Source organism: Lathyrus oleraceus, chromosome 6 (assembly GCF_024323335.1).
Source record: "Lathyrus oleraceus cultivar Zhongwan6 chromosome 6, CAAS_Psat_ZW6_1.0, whole genome shotgun sequence".
NCBI lineage: Eukaryota > Viridiplantae > Streptophyta > Magnoliopsida > Fabales > Fabaceae > Lathyrus > Lathyrus oleraceus.
In genome coordinates this window covers 384,759,088-384,780,703 of record NC_066584.1, presented here as the reverse complement: position 1 = coordinate 384,780,703, position 21,616 = coordinate 384,759,088, and positions in this window count along the sequence as shown.

Here is a 21,616-nt window from a genome sequence, read left to right as displayed (position 1 = left end):
GTTTGTTTCTATCAGCAAGGAAAGTGAATGAGGAAGTAGCAGATGGGGCGGAGTTGTTTATGCTGTTAGCGACTCTAGAGGCTAAAGATAAACTGGTGATTGGCGATCTAGCCGTGGTGTGTGATTTTCCTGATGTGTTTCCGGAAGAGGTGAATGAATTACCGCCAGAACGAGAAGTGGAGTTCTCGATTGATTTGGTACCTGGTACTAGGCCGATATCGATGGCTCCGTACCGTATGTCTGCTGTTGAGTTAACTGAATTGAAGAGTCAGTTGGAAGACCTGTTGGATAAGAAATTTATTCGTCCGAGTGTGTCACCGTGGGGTGCACCAGTGCTATTGGTTAAGAAGAAAGAAGGTACTATGAGGTTGTGTGTGGACTACAGGCAACTGAATAAAGTGACGATCAAGAATCGGTATCCTTTGCCGAGGATTGATGATTTGATGGATCAGTTGGTTGGTGCAAGTGTGTTCAGCAAAATAGATTTGAGATCTGGGTATCATCAGATCCGTGTGAAAACCGAGGATATTCAGAAGACTGCTTTCAGAACAAGGTATGGACATTATGAGTATTCTGTAATGCCTTTTGGTGTGACTAATGCGCCTGGAGTATTTATGGAGTATATGAATAGGATTTTCCATCCGTACCTAGACAAGTTTGTTGTGGTGTTTATTGATGACATTTTGGTGTATTCGAAATCTGAAGAAGAGCATGCTGAGCATTTGAGAGTGGTTTTAGAAATTCTCCGAGAAAAGAAGTTATTTGCTAAACTGTCCAAGTGTGAATTTTGGTTAGGAGAGGTGAGTTTTCTTGGTCATGTGATTTCAAGAGGTGGTGTTGCTGTTGATCCTTCTAAGATAGAAGCGGTATCTAAGTGGGAAGCTCCGAAGTCTGTTGCTGAGATTCGAAGTTTTCTTGGCTTGGCTGGTTATTATAGGAAGTTCATTAAGGGATTTTCTAAGTTGGCGTTACCATTGACGATGTTGACTAGGAAGGGGCAAGCGTTTGTTTGGGACTCAAAATGTGAAGGAGGTTTCCAAGAGTTAAAGAGGAGGTTGACTATTGCTCCTATTCTGATATTACCGAGTCCGTCGGAACCATTTGAGGTTTACTGTGATGCTTCATTGTTGGGTTTGGGTGGTGTGTTGATGCAGAATAAGCAGGTTATAGCTTATGCTTCGAGACAGTTGAGGGTTCATGAGAGGAACTATCCGACGCATGATTTAGAGTTGGCGGCAGTGGTATTTGTTCTGAAGTTATGGAGGCATTACTTGTATGGGTCAAGATTTGAGGTTTTCAGTGACCATAAAAGTTTAAAGTATTTGTTTGATCAGAAAGAGCTGAATATGAGACAGAGGAGATGGTTAGAATTTCTGAAGGATTATGACTTTGGTTTGAATTACCATCCGGGTAAAGCAAACGTAGTGGCTGATGCATTGAGTCGAAAATCATTACATATGTCTATGCTAATGGTTAAGGAATTGGATTTAATTGAGCATTTTAGAGACTTGAGTTTGGTGTGTGAGAGTACTCACAATAGTGTTAAATTGGGAATGTTGAAGTTAACAAGTGGCATTCTGGATGAGATCAGAGAGGGTCAGAGATCCGATGTGCTTTTGGTTGATAAGTTGACTCTAGTGAATCAAGGTCAAGGTGGCGAATTCAGAGTTGATGAGAATGATGTTTTGAAATTTGGTAATCGGGTGTGTATTCCGGATGTTATCGAACTTAAGAAGAGTATTCTTGAAGAAGGACATCGTAGTGGCCTGAGTATTCATCCTGGAGCTACGAAGATGTATCATGATTTGAAAAAGTTATTTTGGTGGTCGGGAATGAAAAGAGAAATTGCGAGTTTTGTTTATTCTTGTTTGACTTGTCAAAAGTCAAAGATTGAGCATCATAAGCCGTCTGGGCTAATGCAACCGTTGGCTATTCCAGAATGGAAGTGGGATAGTATCAGTATGGATTTTGTTTCTGGTTTACCGAGGACAATTAAGAATTTTGAAGCTATTTGGGTGATTGTTGACAGATTGACAAAGTCGGCTCATTTCATTCCGATCAGAATGGACTATCCGTTAGAGAAATTAGCTGAGTTGTATATTGAGAAAATTGTAAGTTTGCATGGTATTCCGTCGAGTATTGTTTCGGACAGAGATCCTAGATTTACATCGAAATTCTGGGAAGGTTTGCAGAAGGCTTTGGGAACTAAACTGAGATTGAGCTCTGCATATCACCCGCAAACTAATGGTCAGACTGAGAGGACGATTCAGTCATTAGAGGATCTTTTGAGAGCTTGCGTTTTGGAAAAGGGAGGTGCTTGGGATTGCTATTTACCTTTGATTGAGTTTACCTACAACAATAGTTTTCATTCGAGCATTGGTATGGCGCCGTTTGAAGCTTTGTATGGTAGGAGATGTCGGACACCGTTATGTTGGTATGAGTCCGGTGAGAGTGATGTGGTTGGACCGGAGATTGTTCAACAGACTACAGAAAAGATTAAGATGATTCAGGAGAAGATGAGAATTGCTCAGAGTCGTCAGAAGAGTTACCATGATAAGAGGAGGAAGTCACTTGAGTTTCAAGAGGGAGATCATGTGTTTCTTCGTGTTACTCCGATAACTGGTGTTGGTCGAGCTTTGAAGTCGAAGAAGTTGACACCTCGATTTATTGGTCCTTATCAGATTTTGGAGAGGATAGGAGAGGTAGCCTATCGTATCGCTTTACCGCCGTCACTTGCGAATTTGCATGAATTTTTTCATGTGTCTCTGTTGAGGAGGTACATTCATGATCCGTCGCATGTGATCCAAGTAGATGATGTACAGGTGAGAGATAACCTGACTGTTGAAATATCGCCTATGAGGATTGAGGATCGAGAGTTGAAGCAGTTGCGGGGTAAAGAGATTGCCTTAGTGAAAGTAGCTTGGGGAGGACCAGCAGGTGGCAATGTGACTTGGGAACTGGAGAGTCAGATGAAAGAGTCTTATCCAGAGTTATTTGCTTGAGGTGTGTTTTCGAGGACGAAAACTCTTTTAGTGGGGGAGAGTTGTAACACCCCGAATAAAATAAGAGAATTATTTAAATTAAGTTAATAATATATTTAATAATTTAATTAAATAAATTGAATTATTGGATTATTATTATTATTATTAATTGGAATAATAATTTTTGGAAAATATATAAGTTGGAATAAGAGAAAAGGTTTTCAGTTTGGTAAAGAGTTTTCACGTGAAACAGAGAAGCGGCTGAAAGGTGAAAAGTGGAGAAAGGGCAAAGAGGAAGAGCTAGAGAGCAAAGGTTGAAGAACGGAAAAGCTCGAAGCTTAGAGATTGCCGGATTATCTCAGGTAAGGGGGGTTTATCGTCGTTTAATGGGTATTATAGATTAACATGTCATGGGTAGTGATAAACCGTTGAATTGACCCTAATTGGGATTTAGAATGCTGAGAAATTGTGATGAATAAGTTGTAGGAAAACTGAAATTGAATCGATAATTATATGTGTCGTGATTTTCCGATAATGTAGCTTTTTACGGAAGTTGAATCGGAGGTCCGGAAGTCCTCCAACGGCGGAAAATGCGGAAAACTCTGCATTCTACCTTGTGTTAGCGCAGGAACTGCTGTTTTGCCTGCGTTAACCGGTTAACCCAGGGTGTTAACCGGTTAACACTGTTATATTTTGTAAAAATGTGCTGTTTGGCCTGCGTTAACCGGTTAACCCAGGGCGTTAACCGGTTAACACTGTTGCGTGTTGCCAGAAAATGTATTTTGTCCTGCGTTAACCGGTTAACCCAGGGCGTTAACCGGTTAACACTGTTGCAGAGTGGGAAAATTGATATTTTTAATGTTGTGAACATAATTGGTGATTAGCCTATTATCGTTAATTTTGATGAGTGATTCTGTTGGGTTATGTTATGAAGTGTTGATATAAATATGTGGATAAGTTGTGTTAAAGTTGTTGAAAATACTGAGTTGTAGGCTTGATGAGCCAAAGTTGATTATAAGTTGATTATGTTGAAAACCTTGTTGTGTTGCTATTAAGATTATGTTGTCGAAAGTTTAAAGTCGTGTATGCCATGTACATTTCATATGCATTAAGTCGGAGCTTTGCTCACACCACGTTGGCCTGGATTGGCAAAAATCGGAGCTTTGCTCACACCACGTTGGCCTGGATTGGCAAAAATCGGAGCTTTGCTCACACCACGTTGGCCTGGATTGGCAAAATTTTAAGTTGAAAGTTGAAGGCTTATGCCTTGATGCCCACTAAAATGGCAATGATTTTAAGTTGGGAGTTTTACTCCGAATGGTACCACATGCATGACGAGTCGAGTCTCATTTGAGTTGCATTTTATGTTGTTATTGAGTTGCATTTTACGTTGTTATTGAGTATGATATTTGAGTTGATGTGCCGTTACTGAATGCAGGATATGATTAGGGTGATTAACGTGTAAATTTACTTAGCATTACATGATGATTTATAATGCTTATTATATCGATTGAGGAACTCACCCTTACAACTATTTTTCAGGTAACGAGCAGTGAGTGAGTAGAAGCTAGTGCCTGGAGTCTAGTGTAGTCTACGTAGTGGGTCGTGCTCTGATAGATGTAACATCGGGACGGGATGTTTTAATTGTTTATTGTTGATTGTTGAACCTTTTTACCTGTAAAACGTTATATGTTTTGAATGGTTGGTTGATTCTATCCGCTGCGAATTTTGCAAAAATGTTGTTTTGATTAAATAAAGAGCATGACAGTTATTATGGTGTGAAATGTTGTGTGACACCCTTGGTGCATGATTACTCTGATATATATATATATTTGTTGTTGTTATTAAATATTTGGGGTATTTTCGAAGGGTGTTACACGGAACACCCGCTTTCTTGCACAACAGGTAAATCACCGTCGCATGGCCTAAGGATTTCTTAGGCGACTGAGCGATGTCATCCATATCAGCAGCTATGATCTGTCCAATATTCACTTGTTTCTGATGCAGGATCTGATGGAGCAGTAGGGCACGTTCGGATATCAATTCTGACCCGCTTCGATTAGTACTCAGATTATGATGAATGAAATAGGCCAATGCCTTCGGAATCGGAGCGAGATCAACCACCATAATCTTCGCCGGAGAAATTTTTGACGTGGGTGCCCAATCGTGACCTGGCCTAATCAGTGAGTTCTTCATATCAGTGTAAGGCCAGTAGTTCTTGTCAGACCGTTTCATTTCGGCAAACGGGCAAACGGAATCATAGAATTTGCATTTCAGCACACTGTTAATCGTCTTCCCATCATATTTGATCACTTTGCCCCTTACCCATGAAACGAACGATGCATTCCCTGTGGGGTCTTCCTCATCAGATGTTACCCGTAGTGCATTGGCATAGAACTCCCAGATCAGATCCAGTGAAACCGGTTGGATTTTGTCATTGAAGTATATCAGCTTCTGCTTTTTCAGAATATTAGTGACCTCTGGATACGTGTCATTCTGATACATCCAATGTTTTTCTTCGACCATGTTGCGCCTCTTGATTTTCTCATATCTATCTTCATGGTAGGTGGTACGGAATGTGTTGACCTCGTTTGGTGATTGAGACATGATATTGATCTGTGGACTGAATGAAAAGAAGAAAAACAGAGAAAAATCAAAGCAATACGCACAAAACACGTAACGAAAACAGTGAGAAAATGAAGTCCGTACGGACAAAAACTATATAAGCATGCCCCTAAACTGATACGCGTATGATACGCTGCTAATACGCGTATGATTCTGCCATACGCGTACCATACGCGTATCAATATACCATACGCGTACCATACGCTGCTGAATCAAGTGCAAAGAGTGATCTGCGTAACAGATCACGTATCATAAAGTGATACGCGTATGGCCTGGTCCCTTACGCGTATCATACGCGTATTCTTCTCCTATACGCGTATCATACGCGTTTCACCAGAGGGCGCATTTTTTGTGTCCAATACGCGTATCATAAGACCCATACGCGTATTGGCAGTGTCTCACTTTCTTTTTCAAATTTTTTTTTCTATTTTAATAACATTTCTTTGATTTTCTATAAAAAACTGACTCGGCAAAAATAAAATGACACTAACAATCAAACCTCCCTTGGGTTGCCTCCCAAGCAGCGCTTCGTTTAACGTCGCATGGCTCGACGGGACACCTCATACTCAGATGAGTTTAACAGTTTCAATCGGTCCCCCTTCACCGGGATTGTATGGTTTCAACCTCTGACCATTGACTTTGAAGGTGTCGCCATTCTTCTCATTTTTAAGCTCTATTGCTCCATAAGGAAGTACTTTGTTAATGACGAACGGTCCTGACCATCTTGACCTCAATTTCCCTTGGAACAGCTTCAACCTGGAATTAAATAGCAGTACAAGTTGTCCCTCCCGAAATTCCCTCTTCTGTATCTTTTGATCATGCCATTTTTTTGTTTGTTCTTTGTAAATTTTGGCATTTTCATAAGCTTGATTCCTGAATTCTTCCAACTCATGAAGTTGAAGAATTCGGGATTCACCAGCTTTAAAAAGATCACAGTTTAGGAATTTGGAGGCCCAGAAAGCTCTGTGCTCGAGTTCGAGTGGTAAATGACAAGCCTTACCGTAAACTAATTGATAGGGGGACATACCTATTGGTGTTTTAAATGCAGTCCTGTATGCCCATAATGCATCATCTAGCTTTACTGACCAATCTTTCCGAGAAGCACTTACCGTCTTTTCTAAGATTTGCTTTATTTGACGGTTGGATACTTCCACTTGCCCACTCGTCTGGGGGTGATATGGTGTGGCTATCTTATGTTTGACATTATACTTCTTCAACAGATTCTCCAAGAGTTTATTTATAAAATGCGTACCTTGGTCACTAATTAAAGCCCGTGGTACCCCAAACCTAGAGAAGATGTTATGCCTCAAGAACTTCACCACCACTTTAGCATCATTTGTTGGTAATGCCACAGCTTCTACCCACTTTGACACATAATCGACCGCAACCAATATGTAATTCTTACCAGATGATGGCGGAAAGGGTCCCATAAAATCAATTCCCCAAACATCAAACAGCTCCACTTCTAGCATGGAGTTTTGCGGCATCTGATTCCGTTTTGTAATGTTACCCATTCGTTGGCACCTGTCACATTCTCGGACTATAGAATTTGCATCCTTGAATAGTGACGGCCAATACAAACCTGATTGGAGGACTTTTGCTGCAGTTCTATCTCCACTGAAATGTCCACCATACTCTGAATTATGACAAGCTTTCAGAATATCGGCTTGCTCTCTTTCTGGAACACATCTTCTGATCAAACCATCCAGTCCCTTTTTGTAGAGAAATGGATCATCCCATAGGTATAACCTGCAATCATAAAGAAACTTTTTCTTTTGGTGAGAATTAAAGTCATCAGGTATAACCCCACCTACCACATAGTTCGCATAGTCAGCAAACCATGGTATCTCCTGAACAGCAAGTATTTTCTCATCAACGAATGTGTCCCGAATAGGATGATCCTCCTCAGTTTCTTTGATTGGGGACATGCGAGATAAGTGATCCGCGACCGTGTTCTCGCACCCCTTTTTGTCTTTGATTTCCAAATCAAACTCCTGAAGGAGGAGGATCCATCTCAAAAGTCTCGGCTTTGATTCCTGCTTAGCAAACAAATACTTTAAAGCAGCATGATCAGTATACACAATGACTTTTGAACCAAGCAAATATGATCTAAATTTGTCAAAAGCATAAACCACGGCCAACAACTCCTTTTTGGTAGTTGCATAATTCATTTGGGCTGGGTTAAGGACATGACTAGCATAATAAATCACATGCAATAATTTGTCCTTTCTCTGTCCTAGGACAGCCCCCACAGCAAGGTCACTTGCATCACACATTATTTCGAAAGGCAAGGACCAATCGGGGGCGATTACAACAGGTGCACTGATCAACTTACTCTTTAAAGTTTCGAAAGCTACCATGCAGTTTTTATCAAAATTAAATTGCTTGTCTTTTACTAGCAAATCAGTCAACGGTTTGGCGACTTTTGAGAAGTCTCTGATAAACCTGCGATAAAAACCTGCATGACCCACAAAACTCCTTATCCCTTTTTCATTCACAGGAGGTGGGAGGTTAGCTATCACCTCCACTTTGGCTTTTGTCCACTTCAATTCCTTTGTGGGAAATTTTGTGTCCTAGCACAATTCCTTCCTGCACCATGAAATGACATTTCTCCCAATTGAGAATAAGGTTAGTTTCCTGACATCTTTGCAAAACAAGAGACAAGTTAGCTAAACAATTATCAAAAGAAGAACCAAACACAGAGAAATCATCCATAAACACCTCCATATACTTCTCAAGCATGTCGGAGAATATAGATGTCATACATCTCTGAAAAGTAGCTGGGGCATTGCACAGCCCAAATGGCATCCGTCTGTAAGCAAAAATACCATAAGGACATGTAAATGTAGTTTTTTCCTGATCTTCCGGGGCTACAGCAATTTGGTTGTATCCCGAATATCCATCTAGAAAGCAATAATACTCATGACCTGCAAGTCTTTCTAACATTTGATCAATAAACGGGAGAGGAAAATGGTCCTTTCTTGTTGCAGTGTTCAGTCTTCTGTAATCGATGCATACTCGCCACCCTGTCACTGTGCGAGTTGGGATCAGTTCATTCTTTTCATTTAAAATTACTGTGGTTCCTCCTTTCTTGGGTACCACATGCACTGGACTCACCCACGAGCTGTCAGAAATGGGGTAAATCATTCCCGAATCTAACAACTTTACAACCTCTTTCCTTACCACTTCTTTCATTGCTGGGTTTAACCTCCTCTGTGGTTGCACCACCGGTTTCTGATTATCCTCCATCAGTATCTTATGCATGCATACTGTGGGGCTAATACCTTTTAAATCCTCAATAGTCCACCCAATAGCACTTTTATGCTTCTTTAGTACCTGTATCAACTTTTCCTCATCTATGGCATTTAGCTCAGAACTGATAATAGCAGGATAATTTGTTCCAGATCCTAGAAAGACATATTTAAGATTTACAGGCAATTGTTTTAATTCAAAATTTACACCTGGTTTACTTACCTTTTCATTTTCTACTTCTGGTGAAGATCTCAGATCCTCCCACCGACGTGGTTTGGATTTCATCCAAAGAGGTTGTGTATCCAGCATGGCAAGCACTTCTTTTTCTTTTTCATCATCATTCTCTTCAATCTCTCTGACCGACAGACTAAGAACTCTTTCCAATGGTAATTCAGGAAACTTTCTTTGCATTGTGCTAGTTACCATTTGATCAATTACTTCAACAGAGTGGTTTGTACACATCTCCCCTTTATGTTTCATGGTATCTCGGACATCAATTCTGAGCTCTTCATCATATACTTTTAGGGTTAAGGTACCTCCCTCAATGTCTATCATGCATCTACCTGTTTCTAAGAAAGGTCTGCCCAGAATCAGAGGTATCTCTTCATCTTCTGGCATTTCCAAAATTACAAAATCAACAGGAAAAACAAATTTATCAACTTTGACCAGAACATCCTCAACTACCCCAAAAGGTCTCTTCACTGAGTGGTCAGCAAATTGAAGTGTCATTCTGGTGTCTTGAACATTTCCAATTCCTAGCTTCCTGTAAATAGACAAAGGCATAAGGCTAACACTAGCCCCCAAATCAATCAGTGCCCTTTTAAAAGACCTGTCTCCAATGGTACACGGGATGGTCACAGAGCCTCTATCTGGCTTCTTTACTGGAATCTTCATACCCTGCAAAATAGCACTACAAGTTTCAGTTAGTATAACAGGGTCAGTGTCAGTGGTGCGCTTCTTGGAGATGATGTCTTTCATGAATTTCGCATAGATAGGCATCTGCTCGAGTGCCTCAGAGAATGGAATATTGATTTCTAATTTCTTGAACAATTCCATGAATTTTTGAAATTTTTTCTCATCTTGCTTCTTCTTTTTGTTTCTTTGTGGGAAAGGAAGCTTAATGATGGGTTTTGGTTCAGGTAGCTTTTCTTGGACCACCGGCAGTGTCACACTTTCTTCCTCAGGTGGTGTCTTATTCTCTAAGATTTCCAGGTCCACTTCACACAATTTATCTTCTTCATCCTTCTTCTTAAGATCTTCAACAGATTTTCCGCTTCTTGTTGTTACCGCACTCACATTATTGTGCTCCCTCGGATTTGTCACTGTTGCACTAGGTAATGCACCTGGTATTTGGGAATTTGTTATCTGTTGTGCTATCTGACCCAATTGAATCTCCAGATTTTTAATGGATGCATTGGTGCTTTTCTGATTATTCCTGGTTTCCTCCTGAAATTGCATATTATGAGTTGCCATCTTCTCTATAGCAATCTCCCAATCCGCTTTCTTCGGTACCTGTTGCTGATAAGGTTGCTGTTGGTACGGTGGTTGTTGTTGTGGAGGTCCTTGGTTCTGAATATTACCTTGCTGATCTTTCCAAGAGAAATTAGGATGATTTTTCCACCCCGGATTATAAGTATTTGAGTAGGGATTATTCTGCCTCAAGTAATTTATAGCTTGCACTTGTTCTGCGGTTGCAACACAATGCATGGTAAAGTGTGGTCCACTACAAATCTCACAAATCATGGTCGGAACCGGTTGCACTTGAGCAACAGTCTGGGTACCTAAATTCATAGCTTTCAATCTTCTTTCAACCTCAGCAGCAACCTGGTCCTCCATTTTCACTACCTGATTTGCTAATTTCAAGTCAATTTTTCCCTCTGGCTGATTCACAGTACGGTCATATAATTCCAAATGCTCATTTGCTGCAATAGCTTCGATGATCTTTTTGATACCGGTTGCTGTTGAAAAATTAGATGAGCCACCAGCAGCTGTATCAATGAGTTGCTTAGTTTTCATTTTCAGCCCGTTTACAAAATTCTGCATTTGTTCAGTTTCATCCAGATTATGTGTAGGACATGCAACTAAACATCTCTTGAATCTTTTGTATGCATCTCCAAGTGTCTCTCCGTCTTTCTGTTTGAAATTCACAATGTCATACCTCTTACGGATATACACAGAAGCAGGAAAATACTCATTCAAGAATGTTGTTTCCATTTGTTGCCAAGTAGTAATGCTTCCTGCGGGTAGTGAATAGAACCATTCCTCAACGTCCTCAGATAATGTGAAAGGGAACATGACCAATCTCTTTGCCTCTTCAGAATGCCCATCAATTTTCAATGATGTAGTCATAGTCAGAAACCTCTGCAGATGCTTGTTTGCATCCTCATTGATCTTTCCTGCAAAAGGTTTGCTTTCTAACTGGCGGATAGTTGAGGGATGTAATTGGAAGTGAGCAACATTAACAGGTTGGTTAACAATGGTCAACCGCACTGCTGGGTTATTCTGTCTGCCATAATCACCTAAAAGTCTTTCCGCTGGAGGTGGGTCTACAGCCATGTTTTCAGTGTCTGGATGTGAATCTGTGTCTGACTCAGATTTTTCGGAGTGAACAGAAACTGGTGTGACAGGTGTGACCGGTTCTTCGGTGTCAGAGTTGGCCAGTTTCTTTCTTCTAGCTTCTCTGAGCTTTTTGCGCAATGTTCTCTCTGGTTCTGCGTCAAAATGAAAATCAGCTGAGGCCTTACCTCGCATACACAGATTAGACAGAAGTTAGTTATAATAATAATAAAAATACAATTAATAATAAATAAAATTTTAGATGCAGAGCAACAAAATTCTAATTGAAAATAAATTAATAAACTCTACTATCTTTGGCAGTCCCCGGTAACGGCGCCAAAAACTTGATGGGAAAATAGCAAGTGTACTATTTTTCTCACTGTAGTAATAAAAGGGAATTCCCCGTTTGTCGATCTCAAGGACTGCTTGACGATACAGAGTTTATAGATTGTTTCAATTAGACAAAAGCCTTTGGTTTTTGTGTGGTGAGTAATTATACTACCAATTTCAAATAAAGAAAACAAGTAAAAGGTTGAACGAGATACAAATGAGAGAAGATTGCTAGGGTTCGGTGAATGAAACTTCCTGTAACAGATATAATTTATGAAGACTCAGACAATACTCCTGTCAAATTAATTCCGGTCCTCAAGGGTATCTATTCCTAAGTCCTTAGTAAAAGACCTTTGATTATGTAACCTAATTACTATGTCCATCAACAATTAGGTTCATACTCAAGCATTCAATTATCAAGAATTACCGGTCAGATAGAAAATCCCTAGTCCTAGGTTATTTTTACTATCCAAAGTTCTTATCCAGGTCAATGAATAATCGCTGTCCAGCATACATATTCATATTAATCATCATTCGTTGGTCCGACGAATAAAACATAAAGAACGGCGATAAGAACCAATCAATGGAAAAGAAGAAATAAGCAAAACATTCATAAACATCAAATCTGTCACATTCAGAATCAGGGTCACCCCCTAGCAATGGGGGGTTTAGCTACTCATAATAGAAGTAAAAACAAAGATTAATATTGTTGTCATTACAGAATTTCGTGAGGAATCAATCTTCAATCGTCAGAAAACTCTTGAACATATGAATCCTTTGATATTCGTTGAGTCTCCAGCTCTCTAAACGCGTCTTTTCTCTCCAAAAATGTCCTACCCCCGGAAAATCGTGGTCTGGCCTCTTAATAGCTATTCAGTTGGATTTTTCCTGAATTTGTGCTCCATACGCGTACTGCGCTGTCCCATACGCGTACTGCCTAGTATGAAACGCGTATTGGACGTAACACAGCCTCTGGTACGCGTATTGCCCAGACTGGTACGCGTATTGCCCAGGCTGGTACGCGTATCACCAGAAGCTTGTCTTTTGGCTGAATTTTCCTTCCCTCTGGTCATTTACGTATGCTACGCGTACTGGGAAGGTCCATACGCGTATCATGTAAGGCCATACGCGTATGGACAGCAGGTTCTCCAAACATTGGCTTTTTCTTCCGTTTTCTTGCTCGGGCTCGATTTCGCATCTTACATTTGATTTCCTGAGCTTCCAAACTAGCTTTTTACCTGCTAACATACCAAAAAGTGTAAAATATCCTCAAGAAACTCATAAGTAACAACACACTTAATATTATAGAATTGAGCTTATATCTAACTAAAAATGCTTCAATTTACACAGTTTACCTGACTTATTTACGGTTAAATAATGGACTGTCTAGCATAAATGGTGACTGATCATGGCCCATATCTTATAATATGTCAAAATCACTTAAGCGCGTGGTACCTTACCATATTTTCGTATTCTACTTAAGTACACCGTACCTTACGATGTTCTACAATTCACTTAAGGGCACCGTACATTACGGTATTCCTTAGTTACTTTATCTCTCATCAATTTATCCTTTTGTGTGTGATCCTGTAGGTTTTCGCGACATTGACAATTATATAAAATCACGTATTTAACATAATAAACAGTGAGCAGTATCTAACAACAAATCACTGCTACCCAAGACACGAAAATGTCATGTGATCTGACAAATCCTTTTGTGCTAATACTTATATTTACAATTACCCTTTTGCCCTTATGTCTATATTGAACACAAGGCATAGACCATGTCATCCTTGTTCAGTTCAATATTGGGCCCATAGACATTTATCCTGTTATGCAGGATGGGCAAATTCCATCTAGGTCACTTATGTCCCTTAGCACGCTTCGTGGAGTACCCACCAACTGTCTTTATGGTCATCTAGTTACGGACAATGTTTGATCATCAATAAGGCACTCGGCTCTACATCTAGGGTCCATAGTGGTTTCAAGTCGAAGGGTGGTATATACCATTATCAGCATGAGAATAACTTATTACACTTTGCATAACATTCTATATAGTATTCTCATAGCGGGTCAATCCAGTATAAATGTTACTCTTAATATTCATACCTATGTTTAAGACTTGATAACTCCTTATCCATGATCTATGAGATGTGATCATCAATCTATATACATAATAGTCTTAATGCTTTAACGTTATCCCACTTCATAATAAAGCTCGACTATGGATACTGTAAGAATAATGTCCTTATGTTTAATGTGATCTCATGATTAAGTCACACTTGATACATTAAACGGACTATCTATTCTAGGGACTTTATTAGACAAGCATAATAAAGAAAAAGTCTTTTATTATTAATAAATAATTCGATATAAGTACCAAAAGTATTGGCCTCTAGGGCTTACACCAACACCTCAGACGGCTTGGAATGATAGATGGTGTCTTCTACACGGGGCAAAGTATGCACAACAGGCGGTGGTATAGACATGACCGGGCTAGACGTCGACATAGAAGCAAAGGTAGGTGCAAAGCCTTCAGGCACGAAGTTTGGCGGCATTCCCCACAGGAATCCGGCAGGCATGTTGGGTGCAAAATGAGCAGCAGTTGCAGGAATAGTAGAGGTAACCACCTCTGAAATAACAGTCCTCTGAGGAGGAGGAGGAGTTGCAGGCGTTAGAGAAGACTGGCTCTATGCAGCTAGAACTAACTCCATCATGGCAGTCAGGCGGGCGATCTCCTCTTTCTAGTCTCTATTCTCTTGCTCAAGATGTTCAATGATTCTGGAGTGATTGGCGCAAGTATTGTACCGATGAGTCAGTTTGGCTGAAGCACAGAAGAAACACCAATGCGACATCTGGCGAAAGAGAAACCTGTTTATGCAAATGATGCATGAAATGCAATGCTTGATCAATTTTATTTTCAAGGAACTTACTATTTAAGGACATTCTAACTGAGGAGGCGAAGGTTAAAATCTTCATGCCGACTCAGTAAAATGGGCTTAAATAACAACATAGAGAAACTAATTTTGGTCCCTAAGAGACCTCAAGATGCATGTGATATGAATGCAAAAGTTAATGCTTTGTGGGGAAATGTTGCCACAACGGAAAATAAATCAGAGAGACCGAAAGTCCACATGAGCACAATGCATTCTATAAGGAAAACTCCCTGGGGAGACAGAGACTCTAAGGGGATAAAAGGGATTTATGCGTAGGCCAGACTACGACTTAAAACTACCGGGGGGACTAGAGGGATTCCACAAAATAGAAAGACTCATCTGGGGAAACAAGCATCTGCAGGGGATACGAATAGGTCAGGATAAAACTGAGGTACTCGACTCGTGCAGAGAAAAGAGATTTCACTAAGGAAATGCGCACTCAACTCGAGTGAGGAGAAATAAAAATTCCAACACAAGAGGAGAAGACATTTATTATCTATTACCGATGACTGGGTAAGGAGATACTAAAGATCTGACAGAGAGAACATCCGTCATCGGTTAGGATGAACATATCACGGATGACTCGCTGGGAACCATCAGGAGGAAGTATATATTGCCGGTTACTGGGTAAGAATAGCCTTGCTGGGGAGAAATGCAGGAAAAAGGATTTATAACTACCAGTTACTGGGCAGAAGACCAAAGGGTGAGAGTATCCATCATCGATTAAGATGAACATATCAAGGATAGACTCAACAGGGAAGAAAATCTGTCACCGGTTAAGATGAACATATCAAGGATAGACTTGGCTGGGGATGTCAAGGAGGATACCCGTCATCGGTTAGGATGAACATATCAAGGATATACCAACTGAACAACAAAAGGGGAATTACATCTATCGAAAACTGGATAGAAAACCGTCGGAGAGGGAATCCGTCACCGGTTAGGATGAACATATCAAGGATTAAACTCTGCGAGGGGACAAAGTAGGATTTATAACTACCGGTTACTGGGTAGAAGACCAATCAAAGAGAAAATCCATCACCGGTTAAGATGAACATATCGAGGATAGACTCTGAAAGGGGAGAAAATAGGGATTACATCTATCAGTTACTAGATAGAATACAAGATAAGAGAAAATCCGCCACTGGTTAAAGTGAACATATCAAGGATAGACTCCGCTAAAGGGGAACAACTACCGATTACTGGGTAGAAGGCCAACAAGGAGAAGAAAACCCGTCATTGATTAAGATGAACATATCAAGGATTAACTCTCTGGGGAAACAAAAGAGTAGGAATTACAACTACCTTTTTACTGGGTAGAATACCAAAGAAGAGAATATCCGTCACTGGTTAAAGTGAACATATCAAGGATATACTTCCGGGGACTCCACTGGGGAGAAAAGGGGTACTTTTGCCGGGTATTGGGCAAGCAGTAACAAACCACAAACTAAGAAGAATATTACCAGTTACTGGGTAATAGACTCTTAGGGGGCCAAAAATATCTATTTAGGCAAGAGCTAGAAAGAAAACGATCAATCAAGACTCGACCCAATGAGGACATAACTCAAGGGGAGTAATTCCATCCAAACAATTTGCTGGAGAGGAAACTGAAATAACAATCATCCACGAGGAAATAAACTCAGTGGGGAAATAGAGAAAGATTAAAGTCTTTCTGCCTAAGGGGCTGACACTCTATAATTGAAGGAGGACAAACACCAGATTTGGTATGGGGATAAAGTACCATCATAACAGAGAAAGAAAATCTCGAACAAATCAAATATGCAGGATATGTAAAAATCATGAAATTATATGAATGTATATGTATATGTATATATGGTGATTATGCTGACAAAATGATCACGAAGTATATAGAGGTGTCGCAAAGAAATTGAACCACCGGTACAATCCTCGATCAATCCACACAAAATCATGGAGACAAATTGTTGAAGAACAGAGAGATCAAAATTCCAAAAGCTCAAACCCTAGCTGGGGAAGGAGGAGATCTTCCAAGGAGAAAACACATCCAATTGTAGGGAAATTTAGGTCAACACCATAAAAATGGGATACAACCCTACTGGGGAGGAATCAAAAAGCTGCGCAGAAACTAGGAAGGAACTCTGACTGGGAGCAAAAATACGACGATTGGTAGAGATACAAAAGCGATCTACTGGGGAGAGATCAAACATCTTCTGATGACAATCTACCTGCTGAAGAAACACGAACTCCGCTGGGAAGGCCGAAACTCTGTTGGGGACAAGGACACGCCACTGGGGATTTGAATCAATCAACTCAGTTAGGGAACAGAAAAGAAATTCCACTGGTGTATCAAACACTCTACCGGGGAACTGAATCCGCTAACTGAGGACAACAACACTCTACTGAGGACATGAATCAAAATTGATGCATAGAGATATCCGAAGAGTTACTGCTTGGGGAACCTCGAATGCTTCACACTTAAGGACTTCCTATTCACTGAAATGTTGTTGATATTACTGTTACTTGCTTTGGAAAAGTTTTTGCTTTTATATTTTTAAGAAAATTTGATTTTGATTTAAAAATTTTATTACAAAATGATCATAATAAAAATTTAAAACTATTGGCTGAAGTAAATAAGAGTCTAACCAATTGGATAAAAGCTCAACTTTATCTATAGGATGGTAGTCTGTAAATGACAAGACTCCATAGATTTTACAAAGTTGAAGATGGTAATTTACATGGAAAAGGGTTATATTGAATACAAATGATCCTTAATCCTTCTACCAAATCTTGATATCCACTGTGTTTTTGACCGCTGCTAAAGATGAACCGACGTCAACCCTTGTGCTCAAACAAGTCTTTTTTTTTTATAAAAATCACTGAAGATCAGCAGAATGCAGTTACTTGCCATAATACCTAATTTTTGCATAAGTTGCTCCAAGGTGGGGTACTCAACTTACCGGGAAATTATTTTCTGATTTTTATTATGTCTCTAATTTTTGCCTGGATCGCCCTTTCGGGTTTTCAATCCACCGAGACGCTCATTTTTGCCTAAGTCGCCCTTTCAGGTTTTCAACTTAGCGAATTGTTCTTTTCTTTTTTAGGCGAAGTATTTCTTGACTGCATCTGTGTTCACAGGACGAGTGAACTCTTCACCATCCATAGTTGTAAGAATCAATGCACCGCCTAAAAAGGCTCTCTTGACAACATATGAGCCTTCGTAATTGGGAGTCCATTTTCCTCTAGAATCTGGTTTGAACGACAAAATCTTCTTGAGCACAAGGTCACCTTCTCTAAACACACGAGGTTTGACCTTCTTATCAAAAGCTTTCTTCATCCTCTGCTGGTATAACTGACCATGACACATTGCAGTTAACCTCTTCTCTTCAATCAAATTTAATTGGTCGAACCTGGTCCGGCACTACTCAGCTTCAATCAACTTGGCTTCCATGAGAAAACGCAATGAAGGAATCTCAACTTCTACAGGGAGCACTAATTCCATACCATAAACAAGAGAGAAAGGGGTTGCCCCTGTTGAAGTGCGGACGAATGTACGATACCCATGAAAAGCAAATGGGAGCATCTCATGCCAATCCTTGTACGTAACAACCATCTTCTGGATAATCTTCTTAATGTTCTTATTCGCAGCTTCAACAACCCCATTCATCTTGGGTCTATAGGGAGAAGAATTATGATGTGCAATCTTGAAGTCTTTGCAAAGAGCTTCTACCATATTGTTATTCAAGTTTGATCCATTATCAGTAATGATCTTACTCGAGACACCATAACGGCATATAATCTGATTCTTGATAAACCTTACAACAACTTGCTTGGTTAAATTTGCATACGATGCCGCTTCAACCCATTTTGTGAAGTAATCAATCGCCACTAGAATGAAACGATGTCCATTCGAAGCTTTAGGCTCAACCATCCCAATCATATCAATTCCCCACATGGAGAAGGACCATGGGAAAGAGATAACATTCAATAGTGTCGGAGGAACATGAATCTTATCAGCATAGATTTGACACTTGTGGCACTTCTTCACAAACTTGCAACAGTCAGATTCCATTGTCAGCCAATAGTAACCTGCTCACAACATCTTTCTCGCCATTGCATGTCCATTGGAATGAGTACCAAAGGATCCTTCATGCACTTCGATCATCAACAAGTCTGCTTCGTGTTTATCCACGCATATGAGCAAAACCATGTCGAAGTTTCTCTTGTACAGTACATCACCATTCAAGTAGAAATCAGCGGCTAATCTTCTCAAAGTCTTCTTATCTTTCAAAGATGCCCCAGGCGGGTAAATCTGACTTTGGAGGAAACATTTGATGTCGTAATACCACATCTTCTCGTCTTTGATCTCTTCAATAGCAAACACATGAGCTGGCCTATCAAGACGCATCACAGATAAATTGGGAACTTCATTCCAATACTTCACTATAATCATTGACGCCAACGTTGCAAGAGCATCTGCCATCCGGTTTTCATCTCGAAGGATATGATGAAACTCAACCTTTGTAAAGAAAATTGAAATCCTCCTCGAATAATCTCTATATGGTATCAAACCGGGTTGATTTGTCTCCCATTCTCCTTTGATTTGATTCACAACCAAAGCTAAATCACCGAAGGCATCCACATATTTGATTATGAGATTCATGGCCTCTTCAAGCCCCATAATGAAAGCTTCATAATCTTCCATGTTGTTTGTACACTTGAAAGTTAATCTAGTTGTAAATGGCAGATGCGTGCCTTGAGGAGTAATAATCACTGCCCCGATGTCATTTCCATATTGATTAACAGCTCCATCAAATACAATGCCCCAACGAGAACCAGATCCTGGCCCTTCTTCTAGCAATGGTTCATCACAATCCTTCATTTTTAAGTACAAAATCTCTTCATCTGGAAAATCATACTGTATTGACTGATAATCCTCAATTGGCTGGTGAGCCAAATGGTCAGCGAAATGATCGCTTTCTGAGATTGGTGTTCGATATCATTCTCTGATAATAACATCTGCCAACGGGCAATTCTCCCAGTTAAAGCAGGCTTCTCGAAAATATACTTGATTGGATCCATTTTGGATATCAACCAAGTGGTATGGTTTAACATATACTGGCGCAGACGCTTAGCAGCCCAAGCCAATGGGCAACAAGTCTTCTCAAGCATAGAATACCGAGTCTCACATTCGGTGAACTTCTTACTGAGGTAGTAAATTGCAAATTCTTTCTTCCCAGTCTTATCTTGTTGACTAAGAACACAACCCATACTATCATCTAGCACAGTCAAATACATGATCAACGGTCTTCCTTCAACAGCTGGAGACAAAATTGGAGGTTCAAGCAAATATTCCTCGATACTATCAAATGCTTTCTGGAAGTCTTCGGTCCAATCACAAGACTTATCTTTCCGAAGAAGCTTGAATATAGGCGCATATGTGGCAGTCATGTGGGAAATGAATCTGGAAATATAATTCAAGCGGCCGAGAAAACCTCTGACTTGCTTCTCAGTTTTGGGCGCAGACATCTCTTGTATTACTTTGACCTTGGCAGAAGCAACTTCAATACCCTTCTCACTGACAATAAAGCCCAACAACTTACCATAACGAACACCAAAAGTACATTTATTGGGATTCAAGCGGAGTTTATACTTCCTCAAACGCTGGAATAGCTTCAACAAATGCTCAACATGTTCCTCTTCATCAATTGATTTATCAATCATGTCATCAACATATACTTCAATCACTTTATGCATCATATCATGAAAAAGAGTAGTCATTGCTCTCTGGTAAGTTGCACCAGCATTCTTTAGACCGAAAGGCATCACTCTATAACAGAATGTTCCCCAGGGTGTAATGAATGTGGTCTTCTCCATATCTTTGGGTGTCATCCTAATCTGGTTATATCCGGAAAATCCATCCATAAACGAAAAGACTTTGAATTTAGCAGTATTGTCTACCAACATATCAATGTGTGGCAGAGGGAAATCATCTTTCAGACTAGCTTTATTCAAATCTCTATAATCGACACACATGCGAACTTTTCCATCCTTCTTCGACACAGGCACAATGTCGGCCACCCATTATGGATACTCAGCAGTTACAAGGAAACCAACATCAATCTGCTTCTGCACTTCCTCTTTGATCTTCACAACCATATCAGGATGTGTTCTTTTCAACTTCTGCTTGACTGGCGGGCATTCTGGCTTCAACGGAAATCTATGCTCCACAATATCAGAATCCAACCCAGTCATGTCTTGATAGGACCAAGCAAACACATCTGAATACTCTCGAAGAAGATCAAGCAACCCCTTCTTAGCATCTGGACATAATCGAGACCCAATCTTGACTTCCTTCACATCGTCCTCGGAACCCAAGTTGACTAGCTCTTTCTGCTCTTCAAATGGCTGAATAATCTTCTCATCTTGCTCAAGAAGATGAGAAAATTCATCACTCACTTCTACATCACTTTCCTCCTCGACTTCAAACACAGGGAATTCAAAATTTGGAGAAGGAGAAGGATCATTGTATTCAATGGGGTTAGGAACCAACCTGCATAATGATTTGATATTTTGATTTTAGAGAAGTGAATTTATGAGCAAATATCATGCAGATGGATAATTATATTGTTTATTTATGTTTTTTGTGATTGCCATTTTCAGAAATAAAGCAAAAAGTAAAAACATAACATCATAGATGTGGATGAATATAATTAATTTTATTGATGATCAATTTAAAATGCCCAAACAATGTTCGCTTGTCCCTTAGGAATAGGAGAAGGATTTTAAAATATAAAAAGCAATTACTTAGATCGATGCAAAATAACAGGAATATCAACAGCAGTCCAATTGTTTCATGTTTGTCCATGTGTCACAAAGTTGATGCAGTCTTCCTCTTCATTGTCCTCTAGCACAACAGCTAAGTGTCGTTGATTCCCATGAATGAACCCTCCGCTACGG